This window comes from Mus musculus, chromosome 10 (genome assembly GCF_000001635.26).
Source record: "Mus musculus strain C57BL/6J chromosome 10, GRCm38.p6 C57BL/6J".
Taxonomy (NCBI): domain Eukaryota; kingdom Metazoa; phylum Chordata; class Mammalia; order Rodentia; family Muridae; genus Mus; species Mus musculus.
Genome location: NC_000076.6, coordinates 108913108 through 108931444, shown reverse-complemented (window position 1 = coordinate 108931444; position 18337 = coordinate 108913108). Strand labels below are relative to the sequence as shown.

At 37.9% G+C, this 18337-nt stretch overlaps 1 protein-coding gene across 11 annotated transcripts in view; it reads left to right on the top strand.

The window, feature by feature from the left end:
• The window catches only part of Syt1 (synaptotagmin I), a 513331-nt gene that overhangs the window by 79536 nt on the left and 415458 nt on the right, over positions 1-18337 (top strand). The gene's annotated exons all lie outside the window — the stretch shown is intronic.

Here is an 18337-nt window from a genome sequence, read left to right as displayed (position 1 = left end):
ACTGAAACCTAGACTCTTACAGGAGTTAACTTTTTGCTTGGTTCATTCATCAAATTATTTCACGATCAAGCTTTAAGTTAAACTTTTACAACATATAATTTTTGCTTTATGGTACAAAGTTATCATCTCCTCTAATTATTTGAATGTCGCTCTGTTATGGGACCGATCACTTCATTCACTTAATTTTTAAACAAAACGTATGAGATAGTTATTAATTACTGAACTCTGGGAAACAAATGCAGGTGAGACATAAAGATGATATGTTCAGGTAGTGGATACCAGTTTAGGAAGCAAGAAACATACATGAGGCAAATACCTGATACAAATCCAGATGTGAGAGGAAATGATATTATTATGTGGCATTCTAACATAAAAGTCAAGGAGTGGCTGATTGTTGGCTTAGAGGGTCTGAGCATTGGCTACACAAGGATAAGGACCTGAGATTGGAACCCCAGTGAATTGGCCACAGGCTTGTCTATAATTCCTGTGATGTGGAAAAAAGGGTAGTTGAGCCTTGTGGGATGCCAATCTCATTCCAGGTACATTAAGAGACCCTGTCTCAAATAAGGCAGAGGGGGATATAGCAGAACAGCCTGTAGCCTGTGACCTCATTCCTGTGCATGGATGGGCACACTCACCTACACCCAAGTCAAATTATAAGTGGTTTTATTTACATTTCCAGAACAATGACTTGAGATATCATAATGTAAAAGTTCCAGAGGGGATCTGCTAGTACTAAGTGCATCATGTCCTATGTGATGTTCCTCTGTAGCTGTATAAATAATGCCTGCTTAACATAGAATTAGGACAGTTAATAACCACTATGTGTCAGGGCAGAGACTTTGATCTTTGGCCCACCATTGAGCACTGTAGTAAATAAAAGAAAGATGAATGACCTGATATTTGTGTTCCCCTTGAGTGACTGTTTTGCTGTTGTGTGGCTGCAGCTGACACGCTGCACCCGTGACTTGGCTAAAGGATGGCTTGCTGGAGCATGTGTCATCTCAGATGTCTCTGGTGTCCTCCCTTCTGCCTGCTCTAATGACCACACTCAGCAAGCACTGGCTTTGGAAGGAGACTCCACTAATTAGTTTAGTCGAAAGAGCATCTGGTAACTGGTTGGTGGGATAAACAGGAAAGACTCCCGAAGTGAAGGGTAGGAAAATGAATTATCCATGCTATGAAGACCAAAATAAAATCACCAGTATATAACCCTAAGCCATGAGTCCCATCGTTGAATTAGCTGCCTCTTACCCATGCTCAAAATCCTACCTAAAATGCAAACAATGAGACTTACTGAGCCCATGGGACTTCAGTTAGACATCAGCTTTGTAATGTAATAAAACTTATCATTCATGAGTCTGTCTGCTTTTTTGACAAACAAAACAAAATAAAACTGAGAACAATTTGATCTGTCCTGTTCCTGCAGACACCGATGCAGGTGGTTTGAAAACAAAGCATTTAATCAGGCAGGGTTTTTCTCAAACTACCTGATGATTCATCATCCAGCCCTGCTTGCTGCCAGTCGGGCGTCTCCCCGCTATTATTTATAGAATATTTAAAGAGCCTGGCCCACATGTGCCTCTGTCATGGGTTCTATTGTACTATAAATTACAGCTCCAATTTGCTTCAAATTCAGCATTTGTTGTCAGGGTGCCGTGACTCATCCTCTGTTCAGATGAACACTGTACAGTGGGCTATACCGAAGATCACAGTTGTCACTGTTAACTTATTGGCCACTCTAGAATATTCCTAGACAGCCTTTTTGTAATGTTTCAACACAATAAAGTCACTCTATTTCTACAGCCCAGATATATTCTACTTTTTCTCTCCCCACAGAGCAAGAATAAATCAATAGCTTAATGTACACTGTAGCTTCTGGTCTCCTACAATGGCCATTGCTGAACAAGGATGTTCCAGATGTCCTTCTCTTTCTCTGACATGAAAAGAGATTTGGGGGTTTGGTGGTATTTCCTGCATAGAGCATTGAAATTATATTCTGTATCCTGGGCTGGTTTACTGTTGTTTTGATTATTTGATTTTGTTTTTGTTTTCTTTTTTTTAAATCTTTGTTTTCTTAAATTGATTTTGTTTGCCTTTGTCTAGTGTGTGTGTGTGTGTGTGTGTGTGTGTGTGTCTATCTTTCATGTGTGTATAGCAGTAGCTTGGTGTACAGATGGACCCGTGTGCCTGGGATGCAGACATCCAAGGTTAAAGTCAAGAATCATCTTACTTTCAGAATTTCACCTCCCCCTTCTGAGGTCAGAGATACTGAGAAGTCACCATGCCTACCTAGTTTTAATGTGGATTCTGGGGTTCTAAACCCTGGGCTTTATGCCTAAGATGAGCTGGGGAGATGGGTCATTTGTTAAAACACCTTAATCAATGAGGCATTTCCATGCCCATCTTAAACTGTTTATGAGGCAAGTATAATGGGGATTACAGAAAGAAATAAAAAGGACCTTTAAAAGACAAGAATGGAAATTTCACTTCTATGTTCAGCATCTAATGATTATAATTAAATAAATGATTAGTTTATTTCACACCTGGAAACAAAGTATTCTGTTTTCTTCACCACTGTATCATCAGCCTTTTCAGATACACACAAACACACACACACACACACACACACACACACACACACACATATATAAAATATTGGTAGTGGAGTTCATGTATAAATGGATACAGACAGCTGCTGGGGAGGCTGTGTGTATACCTTCCTGACTCTGTCTTCTCATGACTGTTCCTCTTTAGCACAGCATGGTGAGGATGCTCTGTTACCCATGGTTCTCCTTGCTTATAGCCTGAAGGGATGGTTAGATGCAATTGGTTTCTCTCTCTATTTCCACAACAATGTATTATTTCTAGAGCCTGGGGATATGTATACAGAGAGCCTGACCTATGTTGCAGGATAGTATCATCGTCATCAAATGCTAAAACAGTAGCCCGTGTGAACAGAGTTGTCATCATTTTGCCTTAACACAATATCAGCCGGGATACACCAGAAGCAAACTTTGAAGGAAGTCTGGCATCCAGTAAGCATGAAGCTTAATACAGCTTGGAAATTGAAAGCAAAGAATGAAGTTGGCAGACACAAATATTACTTTGCAGGTGGAAAGATTTCTACTTTTTAATAGAAAATTCAGGAAGTAAAGAAAGAACACAGGGGCTGGAGAGATGGCTCAGTGGTAAAGAGCACTGGCTGCTCATCCAGAGGTCATGAGTTCAATTCCCAGCAACCACATGGTAGCTCACAACCATCTGTAATGGGATCTGATGCCCTTTTCAGGAAGGCAGATGTATATGAAGCAAAGCACTCATACATTAAATAAAGATTGAGAAGAAGAAGAAGACGAAGAAGAAGAAGAAGAAGAAGAAGAAGAAGAAGAAGAAGAAGAAGAAGAAGAAGAAGAAGAAGAAGAAGAAGAAGAGAAGAAGAAGAGAAGAAAGAAGAAGAAGAAGAAGAAGAAGAAGAAGAAGAAGAAGAAGAAGAAGAAGAAAAAAAGAAGGAAGGAAGGAAGGGAGGGAGGGAGGGAGAGAGAGAGAGAGAGAGAGAGAGAGAGAGAGAGAGAGCACACCAAGAATGCAAGGAAGAGGAAGAGTCAGGGTTTTCTTCTGTGCTACACTGGGTGTTGCTGGGGTTCTCCATCAATCCTGATATTTACATTTACTCACACATCAAAAGCAATCCTCAGTGATATTTCTACATATGCTGACATTTTAGGCAAAGCTGTAGATTTCCACAGAAGGCACAGGCACATAGTGTGTTCCTTGGAAGAGTTGAACAATAGATGTATTTCTCCTAGCTACTTCATTTGTGGGCCCAGAGAAGGAATGCATTAATCTGCAGTAAATCATGTCTGTTCCAGGATGTTTAGCTGAGATGAAACGTGTAATTAGACATTTTAAATGGCGCGTCCCTTCCACCCACAGGGCCGACACATGTTGTTTTCTCTGTGGTACAGTTCTGTGTGACGATTCACGCAGCATGTCCAGGAATCACCTTGACAATGGATGCAAGGTCGCCGCAGATTATAACTGCAGAATTAACTCCAACTGTCTCACGTGACTGCATTCTCCAGCTTAAATGAACAGATATTTGATATTTTAATAAAAAAAAAGCTTTGTGTTTAACATGTATTTTGCAATTGAAGATGTAGTAGTTAGTGATCAGGATGGTTAGTAATGAATGTCAGACAAAGCAAAATGGTCTGACAAGGTGCCCTTTCCACTGTGATAAGTATAGATTGTAAAATAGAGGGAGACTATAAAAGCATTTAAGTATATTAATAGTGAATTAATATATTAATATATGAATAGTGGACTAATATAATGAATAATAGTGAACTAATTTTATTAGTGCTTACATATGGTGACTATGGAGGGAAAGTTTTTGAGCAATGGAATGTTTGTTAAAGTTAATTGTCTAAATGTATTTGCTTAGTTATTTAGATTTAGGAGAGGTGGGGGAGTCTCTTGCAACCCAGGTTGGCTTCTCTGATCTCATTGTAGCAAGTATTGCCTTGAACTCCTGACCACTTTTCTTCTCTACCTCCCAACTGCTGGAATTACCTGCAGGCACTAACATCTCAGATAGTATTTTAAGTATCTTTAAGTATATATTTTTCACTTAAGTTTTGTTAAGAATAGTAGATGAGGCAAAAGGATGTGTGTGTATGTGAGTGTGTGTGTGTGTGTGTGTGTGTGTGTGTGTGTGTGTGTGTGTGTGTGTGTGTTGAGTATCAAATATTGTTGGTAACATGCTAAAATGTAATACCAGTTAATATTACAGTTCTCTACCCTTTCATTGCAATACGGATCTGGAATTTAAATTCTATTTTGGGCATGGGATCATCCTGAGGATTCTGTGAAAGGAAGTGATGATGGAATTTTTATTTGAGTGTTAACAACAGTTTTGAAGGGAGCTAATTAAAATCTTTATCTGCACCTTGAAGATGGGGAAGCTGTGAATGCAGGCACTCAGTTCGTGTGCCCTTAGAGAGTCTTCTCTTCAGTTTTATAATTCCATAATTCAAGGGCTTTTATTTCATCCTTCTTCAGCATCAATTCAGCTTCATTTTTCATGTGACAGTCAGACAGAGCTTCTAAGATAATTTTGAAATAGTTAAAAGGCTAACTTATTTTTCAAATACATAACAATGCTTTAGAAGTTTTGAATAGCTCCAGCCAGCTGCTGTACAGCACGACATATTGAGGTGGCATCTGGAAAACCAGAAGGGTCAAGATTCAGGAGGTGAGGAAAGCATTACTTGATCTGTGTTCAAACACCTTTTTTCAGGCCTTGATGGAAGATCTTGAGTAGAGTCAGAATATTGGACTTCAAGAAGAAACAAGTGGTTTCTTTCTCATACAGGTTTCCAGTTATGATTTTGTTGCATTCAAAATACTATAAGAAAATGCTTTTAAGGATGGGCAATTCATAAACAACCAAACTGTATCTGAAGAGTCCAAGATCCAGACATTGACTTGCTAACTGACTCTTTTTTCTAAAACATGGCATTTTGTATGTGTCTTCCCATCATGAAAAGGTTAATAGACAAACTCCCCAGGGCTGTTTTGGATAGGAATTAAATTTATGCATGATAACTTTCCCAAAGCCCTCACATCTAATCAGATCATTTTGGAGTATAGATTCTAATATTTAAATTTTTTAAAGATTTGTATTTAATTATATATCTATGTAGGGAAAGAGGCACATGTGCACATGGTGGATATGGGTGCCTGCAGTGACCAAAAAAGGTCAGTGGATCCCTGGATCTAGAGTCATAGACAGTTGCCAACCTCTAGATGTATGCATGTTTGCGAGAATTTATGCTCTCTACAAGAGCAATGCATGCTCTCAACTGATGAGCCCCTCAGTAGGTGAATTTTGAGGAATATTTGCATCAGATCATTGGGTGAAGTTGATGGCCTTTGTGTCATTGACCAGGAAGAAAATAGAGTTGTTTCTTGCCCTGTGTCTAGCAAATAACCTGGGGGGGGGGGGTGGGGGGAGTGGGGTTTGCAGGATGGGAAAACATGGAGCATGACAAGCACATACATTTTTCATCTGCACTGTAACTCTCTCACAAACGGCACCTTCTCACATCTTCTAAAATTTAAAGGTCAAACTCATAGCTTAAGACCAATATTATTATTTGGCTAAAAATAATCTATGTAAGAGGTCAGGGTGCGTGGATAAAAGTAGAAACATTCAGGATAAGAGGAAATGTTGTAAAACTAAGGTGCTCTATGCTGTTTTGAACTGGATACATTCTTTCTCAGAACAGAAATGAGATGTGTTGTGAGAGGGGGGGGAGTTCCTTAGGACTCATGGAGAAACTGGTAGCATATGTGCATTTAAGCATATTTCAATAAAGTAAATACTATTTTAAGAAGTATCTGTAATGTAAGTTTTTATACAAAATAGATACTTTTCATATAATATATTCTGATTACACATTTCATCCCCAAACTCCTCCCATTTTGTCCCCACCAATTCAAATACATAACCTTTCTTCCCCTCTCATTAGAAAACAAACAGGTATCTAAATAATTAACAATGATAAAATAAAATAAAAACAGACTAGGACTAAACAAATAACACATAGAAGATAAAAAGAACTGAAGAAACACTTATAAAACACAGAGACATACATTTGTGTGCACACACATTCCATAAAAACACAAAACTAGCAACCAAAATATATAAGCAAAAGATCTGCAAAATTTAAAAAAGCCACACAATGCATTAAGCATTATAAGACAAAAACTTCAAAAAAATACCTTTGAATTCATTAGTATCGGCTAGCCACTACTGAGCATGGGACCTGCTCTCTTAAGTATATCCTGTTAGACTCCACTGGAAAAAAATGAATTCTTTTCCCAAAGAGATGCTCATGAGAGCTCTTATCAAGTAGAGATAGGTTTTAGGGATGGGGGTTTGTGTCCACCTCTCTTCTCAATACTGGGACTCCCTCAAGCTTAGAACTCTGCAGGCCTTTCACTAGCTGCCAGTCTGAGTTCATATGTGCATCAGTCCTGCTGTATCTAGAAGGCCTTGTTTCCTTGGTGTCTTCCATTGCCACTGGCTCGTACAGTCTACCTGCCATCTCTTCTGCAGAGTTCCCCGAGGGGAGGGATTTGATGGAGACATGCCATTTAATACTGAGTGTCCCAGAGTCTCTTACTCTCTGCACATTTTTTTTTTCAGTATTAGGTCTGTACTTGTTTCCCATCTACTGCAGGAGGAAGCATCTCTGATAATGGCAGAGCAAGACCGTGATCTATCTATCTATCTATCTATCTATCTATCTATCTATCTATCTATCTATCTATCTATCTATCTATGGCAGAGTGCTGTTAAGAATCATTTTGCTGCTGTGTCCTTTTAACAGAACAGTACAATTTGATTTTCCCTTGGGTCTGTGGTCTATTCAGTCTCAGGTTCTTGGCCACATGGGCACTTCTAGGCCTGGGTTCCATCTCATGGAGTGCACTTTAATTCCAAGCAGATAGTGGATGGTTACTCCCCCAACTTTTGTGCTAGCATATCTTGCAGGTGGATCATCATTGTAGATGAGTCATCATTGTAGCATTTCTAGCTAGGCTAGTGTTTACTTTCCTATTCTCCTAGCTTACAGAGTTTCTTCCAGTTCTATGAATAGTACTCAGTCAGGTTGAAGGCACTAGGTAGCCAACAGCCCGACCCTATGTGTTCAATGAGTTATGTGGGTATTGTTTCAAAAATAGACCTTACCACAGTTTGTGGAAAGGAATGAATAGCCTTGACATTATATTGGGGTGTTTGGCGGGGGGTGGGGGTGGGTTCATGGAGTCCATCTGGCCAAGAACTTGACTATTAATTAATTAATTAATTAATTAATTAATGTAACCAAATCCCCAGTACCGGAGGTTTCATTTGATAATAAGTGATATCTAATTGGTGGCTGTGTCTCCCATGTTAATCGGTGCTTCCAATTTAGATTTTTAATATATTTCATATAGTTTAGGAAGATTTTGCTTTCCTCCCTCCCCCCCCCCAGTTTCCTCCTCTCATTCCAGTTATATAAATATAAAGCAGGCAGTCAAGGAATCTAGAGACTCATTGCTTATATTTATAGTCTGGCTTCCTATTTGTTATTCCTTTTTTTAAATTTTTTTAAAATTAATGTTTATTGTTTAAAAAAATTGGGCAAAAGATAATATAACCAGATTATATGCTATATATTATATATTATATAATAGTATATTGTGTTATTAGCAAAATTAACCAGACCCAAAGTCTGTACATCTCAATGAGCTTCGTAGTTAGAACAAGCACCGCGAGGCTGTGGAGCTTCACACTGGATTTCACACTTCCACCATCAAGTATGGATGTGTGAGTATACTTGAAAATATATATATATATATACATGTATATTAGCTTCCCAAGGGCACATCCTGGCTTCTAGCAGGCATCTACTGGTTGGCAAAAACTCATGGGGAAATGTACTTAGTTTCTGTCCACTAGATATTATTTATATGTCTCCATTCAGAACACATCAGAAGTGTTTATATTTCTTTTCCTTCTACTTTAATAAAAACATGCTTTTTTTCCCTCTATATTTTAGGAACCCCCCCCCAACTCTCGTGTTCTGCCACCTACAGAAGCACTTAAGCACCCAGCTCAGTGCTCACATTATTTCAGAAAATGTAAAAACTCTCTGGCATCAGGGATTATCACTTTATTTTTACAGCTTTTCGCTGGGCTCAGAAATATTAAGTCATTTACCTGTGGTCACACAGCCAGTAGGTCGGTTGAGCCAGAATTATTTTTTATTTCTTTCAAGAAGAAAAGCTTTTGTTCTCTGCATTTCTTTGAGAGTCAGAATTCTCTAAGCTAGCCCGGATGTCCTATGTGTTTTCTTTTACTTAACAAGGCAGTATGGAGAGAGACAGAGACAGAGACAGAGACAGAGACAGAGACAGAGACAGAGACAGAGACAGAGACAGAGAGAGGCAAACAGAGAGACAGAAACTGAGAGACAGAGACAGAGAGAAAGAAGGGGGGAGGGAGAGAGGAAGGACAGGACAAGAGATATCTTAATCTTAAAGGTATTTTCAAATATTCAGCAAGTAAGTATTGGCCCCTATAAAATGGAGTATATCCTTAAGAGTATGTGAAACTACATGGTGGAGAAGTCATTTTTAAAGACTATATCTGAATCCTAGTTTATTTCCCATATTTTAACTTTCCCAAAATTCTTATTTTTTAAACCATTACAGAGCTTCATTTGGCATCAACAGCTTTGGTGATTCTGTGCACATTATAATGTTTAAGAGTAAAGAAAAATAGTCACTAGTCAATAGTCACTATTTTTGATGTCTTACCTTGTGATAACAGTTATAGTCGGAGATAAAGGTACCTTCCCTCCCTTTCCAGACACCATTTAGTCAAAGGATTGCACATTGCAGACACAAGTGGCAGCAAACAAGAGAAATGCTCTTCATGGTGCCAACACCTAACCACCAAGGAGCCCGTGACCACTAGGGAATTGTTGAACAGGTTAGCTTTCTGTTTGACTTCTTTTTTTTTTCTTTTTTATTAGGTATTTTCCTCATTTACATTTCCAATGCTATCCCAAAAGTCCCCCATACCCTCCCCCCTACTCCCCTACCCACTCACTCCCACTTTTTGGCCCTGGCATTCCCCTGTACTGGGGCATATAAAGTTTGCGTGTCCAATGGGCCTCTCTTTCCAGTGATGGCCGATTAGGCCATCTTTTGATACATATGCAGCTAGAGTCAAGAGCTCCGGGGTACTGGTTAGTTCATAATGTTGTTCCACTTATAGGATTGCAAATCCCTTCAGCTCCTTGGCTACTTTCTCTAGCTCCTCCTTTGGGGGCCCTGTGATCCATCCAATAGCTGACTGTGAGCATTGACTTCTTAAACACAGGGCAGAAGTTGTCTGCGCTTTCCTCGTCATCATTTGTTGTTCTTGTCCTGGTTGGGTGTTGCACTCAGGTGCTTCCCAAAGCTCAGTGGACATAGAATATGTTCTTGCTAGCGAGCCTTACTGCCTCTCTTCTATGTGTAGGTATAATTTTAAATGAAGGGGTGTGCACCAAGCTTAGATATAGCTTATTTCATTGACACCAGTGTGGAACATAGTCAAGGTCATTTTAATTAAAATTCAGAAGAATATTCATTGAACCCAAGGATGTAATATTCATATGATCTATGTGAAATTATATATATAATGCTAACTTTAAAACTCATTTTATCATTTTTCCACAAATTATTTGGTCACTTAGTTTTTTTTTTTTCCAGAACATAAAATGCTATCTCCAAAAGTATACCTAAGTATTGAGTGACTCGAGTAAGCGAAGATTTTTCTTATTAAATATATGCCTGTATATTTATTAGTATAGAATTACAGGTTACAGCAAATTCACTCATTTAAGCTGTCTGATTAGAGCTGTTGAAATTACATTTTATTCATATTTGTAATTTAAAAAGCTGTCTTACATAAAAAGCAGGCTTTACTGAGCTCCAAATAGTCTTTAATCCTTCTCTGTCCATCTGATATCTCAAACACATTGTTTAGGAATCAATGCTGGAGCTTTAAAGTGCAAATTAGGGTGTTTTCCACTGGAGGGACTTTCTTACAGACTCTAAAAGAGAGGCATTCATAAGCACAGGGTTTTTTTTCCAGTTATATAATTCTAACAAGAGATACCTAAAAAGGAACAATCAGTCAAACATACAGAGTTTAGTTTACAGTACAAAACTATAATAGATGCAAAGCTTCTTAAGTATATGTGCCCATCACAGAGAGCTCCTGATGTCTGCCCATTTCAAGGTAATAAAGACTCAGTCGTAGCGCTAGCTACATAAGCTAGGAAGGGGCTCAGTGGAAAAGAGAGATAACAGTTGAAGATGCCTTTATGTCCTCTGGAACACTAAGTACATTTGAATGATCAGAGAGGCCCCAGAAGCAGGCCGTCTTCAGAGGGTGTTTTTCTAAGGAGTTTGAACTATGGGATCCAAGAAACACAGGAAAGCCCCAGTGACTCTGAGAGCAAACCACAGCCACAGGAAAATCCAGCCTCAAGAACCAACTGGTTTCACGTTTCATTTGAATTCAAAGTAATATATGGAGATCTGACAATCTTACACTTGTCTGATAAGTCTACACTAGCCAGCTTTATGCTAGCAAAGAAATTTAACAAAATGGCAATGTATCTACATATGTGCTGGAGGTTTCAATTGTTATGAAGGAAAATGACAGGTAGATATAAAAAAGACATGAATTTTTCTGGATGTCAGCCCTGGTAAAGTTCATTTCTTTATAAATCTTTTAGACATCCTTGATTTCCCTAGGTGACTATTTTACGTAGCAGCATGAATTCCAGAATTTTCTGTCATGTAATTTTTTTGCTATAACTTTATAAATATATAGTGCAATCTTCAAAGCCAAGACTACATTCTTAAGTAAATAAATGTATATAAAACTTAAAGTAGAAACATCTTTCTGATGTTTCATTTACACTTTCCCATTTAGTGTCCTTCACTGTAGAGAGATAGAGAGAGAAGAAGATTAGCAATCAGAACAGGAAAGAGAAGGAAGAGAAAGAGGAGGAAGGAGGAAGGTCCTCTAGCAACTAATTAAACCATTTGGTGAGCTAGCTGGAAGGGACAGATCGACTTTCTCACTGCTTCAACAACATCATGTTTTTTCTAAATAGGACCCTAGATGAAGAAGCCAATACAGAGTGAAACCATTAGTGTCTTGTTAAAACAAGGTCACGGCATATGATGACGTTTCCAGGAAGACTCGTCTCCAGCCATTCAGCTAAATATGGCATCTGGGAGATATGCCCTGCAATGATGGATGTCTTTGAAATTTTTCAAAGAACCAATGGGCTAGCTAAAAATTGAAAAGAAAGACCTTCCATGTTTTCCCTGGAGAACTAAATAATATTAGTTTATGCTGTAATGATAAAAGTTTTATTAAGCCTAATGGTCAGTGGCTACGTATTGGCCCCAAGGAACATGTGGAAGGGGCAGAAAGCAATATAAAACTATTAGAATCCTTTCTTTTATGACTTCTTCAACCATTAATTAGCTAAAACTTTCTTTAGTAACACATCTATCTTCATCTGTCCTCTCTAAAGTAGACTGTGCCTGCGTCTGTGCCCAAGTGCCCATTGTTTGGAAGCATTTAGTATTTCTTACGTTGTGATAGTTTTAACTCTGCTAGCTCAGGCTTTAAGCAGGTCTTCTTTTTAATTCTAGTGAAATGAGATTACTGTGGTGGAGTTCATGTTGGACCAATCAGTTGCTTTTAGCTTTAAGGTCTTTAAACATAGTCCTCTTGTCTTTCTAGAAGACATGATGTCCCATCTGTATTACCTTGGTACTCAAGTGATGTGGGAAATATACTTGAGGTTGTAGATTACCTTGCTCAATAGCGAGGACTTACTGAAGGTTTACAAATACCTTCAGAACTGTCAAGGCCAAAGAGCTCTTCATACCAGATAAAATGATATCCTTCGGAGATGTAACCTACCTACTAGAACTGAATGGTTGCTTTGTACATGCATTTCTGCATAACATGTCAGCCTCTGGTAATCATGCCTTGCCTTTTATTCTGTACCTGGATTTAGTCTTTCCTGGCTTTATCATAAAATCTACTCCATTTGTTTTACTCAGAATCACTCCAAAAAAAAGGAGAGATTAAAAACACCCCTATAATGTTATAATTATTACATATTTCCTGTGGGAAGCATATTGAGATGAACATATCAGACTGTGAGTTTGCTCTTCTAAGTCTTCCCTCTCCTGTTGCTGTCGTTGTTTCATATGTTGATCCCCATTTGATTTGGAAATAATGGTATTTGGTTGGTTTAGTTTGATGTTAATTTGCTTTCTTCCATGTTTAGGGCTGTGCATACATACTTAGATAATGTTGAACTTTGAGTCACTTTTCTTATTTAGGTAATTATTTCACAAGGATTTATAATGGATCATATATACATAGAAATTGTTGCCTCCAGAAAGTAGATTACTTAATGCTATTTAAGGCACTGACAGCACTGGCTGCAATACAGCAATTACTCTGGAGCAGGTTTTTTTTTCCTAGAATTTTAAAATTAATATACTACCCCTGGAGATCAAGCATTCTCATATTTTTCTGTTTATAATCATTACATGTGACCTACAAATGTTCAGTAGGCATTGAACATGAGTATTTAGAAAACACTTCACGGCTGCATCAACCAATTTGAACCAAATAAGTCAACTTTGTAATGAGAACACATACATGCAAAAGACATTTGTGTGTGGATGTGTACACACATATCCATAAACATATATGTTAGAGTATGTATGTGTATCTAATTGGATAAGAGTAGTAAAGTTTAACCTCATGATCTCTATAGACTAAGGTATGATTCTAACTGTCAGAATAATCTTTCTGAAATAAGCCATGTAGGAACAAGGACATTTATTAAGGAAATAATTCACTTTCCCCCACAATCATTGTGGTCCCTGAAGTCTACTTACCATGCCATACCTTGTTCCCAGAAAAAAAGGTATTTTTAAAATTCAGTGTCTTTCAAGTTAAATCCTCTTATGCTACTTGAAAACTCTTCATTGGCTTTCTTTTTGCTGAACTGTTGCAAAAACACTTGACACCAATATATTGTCTTACGAATAATTTGATTTGAAGGCTGTTAATCAAACAAATCCAGGGCCTTGAACACGCCAAGTATGAACTTTACCCCTGAATCACACCCCCAATTCTCCCTCAAATGATTATTAAGGATTTAAAAAGATGCAGTTGCCATAGCACAAGATCGCTAGAACTTATTTATCCTACATGAACTTGGGGAAACTGCTCATTTCCCTCCCTGTAGCCTGTGTTAACCACTATTAGTTTGCTTCCTGTGAGTGTTTCATTGATGTGCCCTTAAAGTGGAACCATACTGAGTTTTTGTCCTCCTCTGATAAGTTTTTCTCACTCAGCAGAGTTTTCATGTATTATCTGTGTTGTGTATACTTTGGCATTTCCATGTTCATAAAAGATGAATAGTATTTCATTCGTTTCATGCACCATATTTTTAAAATCTGTTCATCTGTATTCTGAGTGGAAACAAGGAGACATACAACACTGGCCGCTTTAATGGCTTTATGGATACAAAATCAATACAGAAGCAGTAAATTAAAAAAAAAAGATTAAAATCAAACTAAGTTGTCTGTACACTACCAAAAACAAAAATAAAGAATAGAAGAAATATATGTAAGCTATATATAATAATTTTCTGAACAAGATAAGGAACTTCTGAAAATCTATAGCAAAACAAATATTAACCAGATTTTAAAATGCCCTAAAATCTTGTTGAACAGATATTTCTATAAACATTACATGTAAACAGCCAAGTTGTGAAAAATTACCCACCATCCCCAATCACCAGGGAAAGGCAGACCAAAACTACAGTTATCTATCCTGTCAGTCCACAAAAATGGGCTCTTTCCAAAAAAGACCAATGACAGCAAGTGTTGGTGAGGATGTGGAAAATCAGAAATATCTGTATGATATTGATGAGAATGTGAAGTAGAGCAGCTATCCTTAAAAGCTATATAGAAATGCTTCAGAAATTACAATTATCCAGTCATCCAGAAATGTCACCTCTGCGTTTCTTATAGACGATGGTTGAAACAAGGTCTTGAAAAGTTATTAGCATGCTGATGTCTGCGGCAATACTACTGATGGTATCTTAAATGGGGAGATAACCCGATAGATGAATGGGTGAAATTATGCGCATACAGTGGGGTACTATTTAGCTTTTAGTAACTTCCTAAGGTGTAGGGAAGATCCTCCTGTAACACGGAGTGTTCTGGGATAAATCCCTTGTCATAGCTTTATGAGTCAATGCCCCTGGTGGTTCTTTGTGCTTCAGTCCCTCTGGTCACATGCTCACTGTCTTTGGAGTCTCTGCTCACACTGGGTGTTCCTGGAAACATTTTTTTCTCTATGTTCCACACACCTAAGGTTTCAGTTGTAACCTAGATTTCCAAGAGAACCTTTAAAATAAAAAAGGTGCCATCACAGCATATACATAATTGAGTGTATGTTTTATAAGAAATTATCAGAAAGCATAAGCATCTTCCTCACTTACAGCCATGATATATTCCTAACCTCACGCTTGGACCATTTATAGTTAACGAAGAAAAGAGGTACCTTGCTTATTTTATTATCTTTAGCTTTAGGGTGACTATATTGGCTATAGGATGGAATACATGCTGTTTTTAAAGTTTTACAATTTTTATATAAGATTCAAAGATTACATAACCTATGGTATCTAAGAGAACACAGTTTCTAATCTTTTAACTTATTGTACTAATAGACTAGGTATAGAATAAGGGACTAGGGGTAGAATTTGATCACCCTAGGAAGAAAAAGTAGAATAGATACATATGGATGGATGGGGTGGGGCAGGAACGAGGGGATCAAACATGGAATGGGAGGGAATAGGGGAAAGATGGAGGGGCAGCTAAAGCCAGTAGTCAATAAAGATGGAGGGGTTGCAATAAAAATAAAAATAAAAAATACCATGGCTGATTCTTGAAGCAATATTTTTTCTAGATCTCTTAATCATCATGTGTTAGGGTATAATAACAATTTCACATTGCCTGGGACCAATTAGGTAATCAAAAATTATTCCTAAGTCAACAAAATAAGAATGTCACCCTAAAGAATTCAGAATTGGAAACAATCACCCATGGAAGGAGTTACAGAGACAAAGTTTGGAGCTGAGATGAAAAGATGGACCATCTAGAGACTGCCATATCCGGGGATCCATCCCATAATTAGCCTCCAAACGATGACACCATTGCATACACTAGCAAGCGTTTGCTGAAAAAGACCCTGATATAGCTGTCTCTTGTGAGACTAGGCTGGGGCCTAGCAAACACATAAGTGGATGCTCACAGTCAACTATTGGATGGCTCACAGGGCCCCCAATGGAGGAGCTAGAGAAAGTATCCAAGGAGCTAAAGGGATCTGCAACTCTGTAGGTGCAACAACATTATGAACTAACCAGTACCATAGAGCTCTTGACTCTAGCTGCATATGTATCAAAAGATGGCCTAGTTGGCCATCACTGGAAAGAGAGTCCCATTGGACATACAAACTTTATATGCCCCAGTACAGGGGAACACCAGGGCCAAAAAGTGGGAATGGGTGGGTAGGGGAGTGGGGGGGGGGAGGGTATGTGGGACTTTTGGAATAGCATTGGAAATGTAATTGAGGAAAATACATAATAAAAAATATTTAAAAAAAAAGAATTCAGAGCTTTGACTATGTTTGTTGTCTGCCTTGTTGGTGGAACAGTTACATGCCTGAGTCATTCATCATACCTGGTGGCATTTTTTCCTTTTAACTGTAAATCTGGCACCTATACCACTATTTCAATGATACAATACTTACAGGTTAGCAATATTCTCAATATATCTAATCTAGTAGTAAAGTTGCTGTCAAAACTAAGTTTCTCTAAATCAGTTTTCATGATCTTTTGGCATGATACTTAGTTTTCTTTCTCTTCAAATTTTTGATTTCACAAGATATATGTTGTATGTATATGTTGTTTCATTATGATAGCGTATCACTTATGTCAAATCACTGAACATAAAATCTTACTGGCAGGGTAAGTCATGTAGATACTTACAGAGCCTTAAGCCTGAACTCAGAATTCCCAAACTCATAAAAGTGGATTAGTCCCTCACTATGGTATCTGATGTGATATTTAAGAAAGTACTTACTTCCTGTGTGTTCTTCACCGAAATACAAAGTATAAGAAGTTAATATTCATGAAGAGGAAACTTAAGTGTAATTGGCATTAATATTTTGACTATGTATGAAATCAGTATTTGCTTTCAGATTCTCTTATGGAAAATAGCAGGGACAATAAATAGGTCTTAGTGGATATTTTGTATGTAAAACATTAAACACAGCAATGTTCTTTTACCTCCTTGTTTCAGAGCAGAAAATGGCACCTCACCTAGCCTACTGCAGGATGGCACACTTGCTGATTTGTCTTTGCTCACACATCTCATACTCAATTTAACAAATATTTATTGAGTTCATACTGTGGCTGTGGTAACGGTATGGGAGTTATGAGAAAGACGAAGATATCATTTGTACCCTTAAGGAATTAATAACCTGATGGCAAAAGTAGACGTGTATACAATCCAGAGCAGGAGTTTCAAGGATAGAGTGAATGCTTTCATAGTAATAGAAAGTGCTCTGTTAGTATAAAGAGTGCATGGCTACAGGGCAGAGCAATGCAGAGCTGGCGTTGAAGTGGCAGGATATTAAAGACAAGACATCAGTCACAAGCTGAAGCACATACGTTCCTGAATTAGTTAGGGAGCTGATGGCATAGAGGAAAAACATATCAGGGTCATTTCAGTGCAAACATCAATAATACATGACACTTAATCAGATTTGCCAGTGAAAATTGGAAGAAGTTCAAAGGTCAACTCTCAGTTCTTATCACACAGGGAGCTAGGACACGCAAAATTAGAAAATGCTCTTGGGCAAGTATGCAACTTTTCATTTGAGCAACGAATCTATGAGGACATCACCATCGCTTGGAGATTTGGGTCAAAGGTGCAGTACAAACAGCAGCCATAAAGATGTAGTATTGAGTTTTCTGGTATACAGTACTGTTTGAAACTGCTAGAGGAAGAGAAGGGTATGGAAACAGAGCAAACTAAAGATGAACAACTAAAGAACCAAATACAGATGTAATATAAGAAAATGAAAAGAGCAAAGCATATGTCTAGAAAAACTCCAAAGTGCACACACTGACACATAAGCAAAGATTTTAAGTGGAACAGAAAGGCATTCAACAGATTTACCTTGTGGAAGTGTTCAGAACTGAGAAAGAGGGGTAAATTTGATAATGAGGAGATTGGCGCCGACATAATGGAATGGGGTGGGAAAGCAAGATTGCTGGAGATTTTAGAGATCCAAGTAATTAATTTATAAAAGTATATGTCTTAGAAGATTCATTTTAAGGAAGAGAAAATGAATGCATGGTTGGATGAGTAGGCAAAGTGAACTTAATATTTTGGCTTAATTTTGAAGAAAATTGAGTATACTGGTTTACTCAAAGGGAACAAAAATTAGAAAAAAGAGTAAGACTCTTAACCCAGTGTCCAGAGACCCCACTCCTGTTTTGGCTTTAGATTGTTCATCTCCTTGGAATATAAATAATGTATAGCACATGTGTTGTTTTTACTGAAAAATGAGTCATATTTTCAAAATGGCCTCTATGGTATA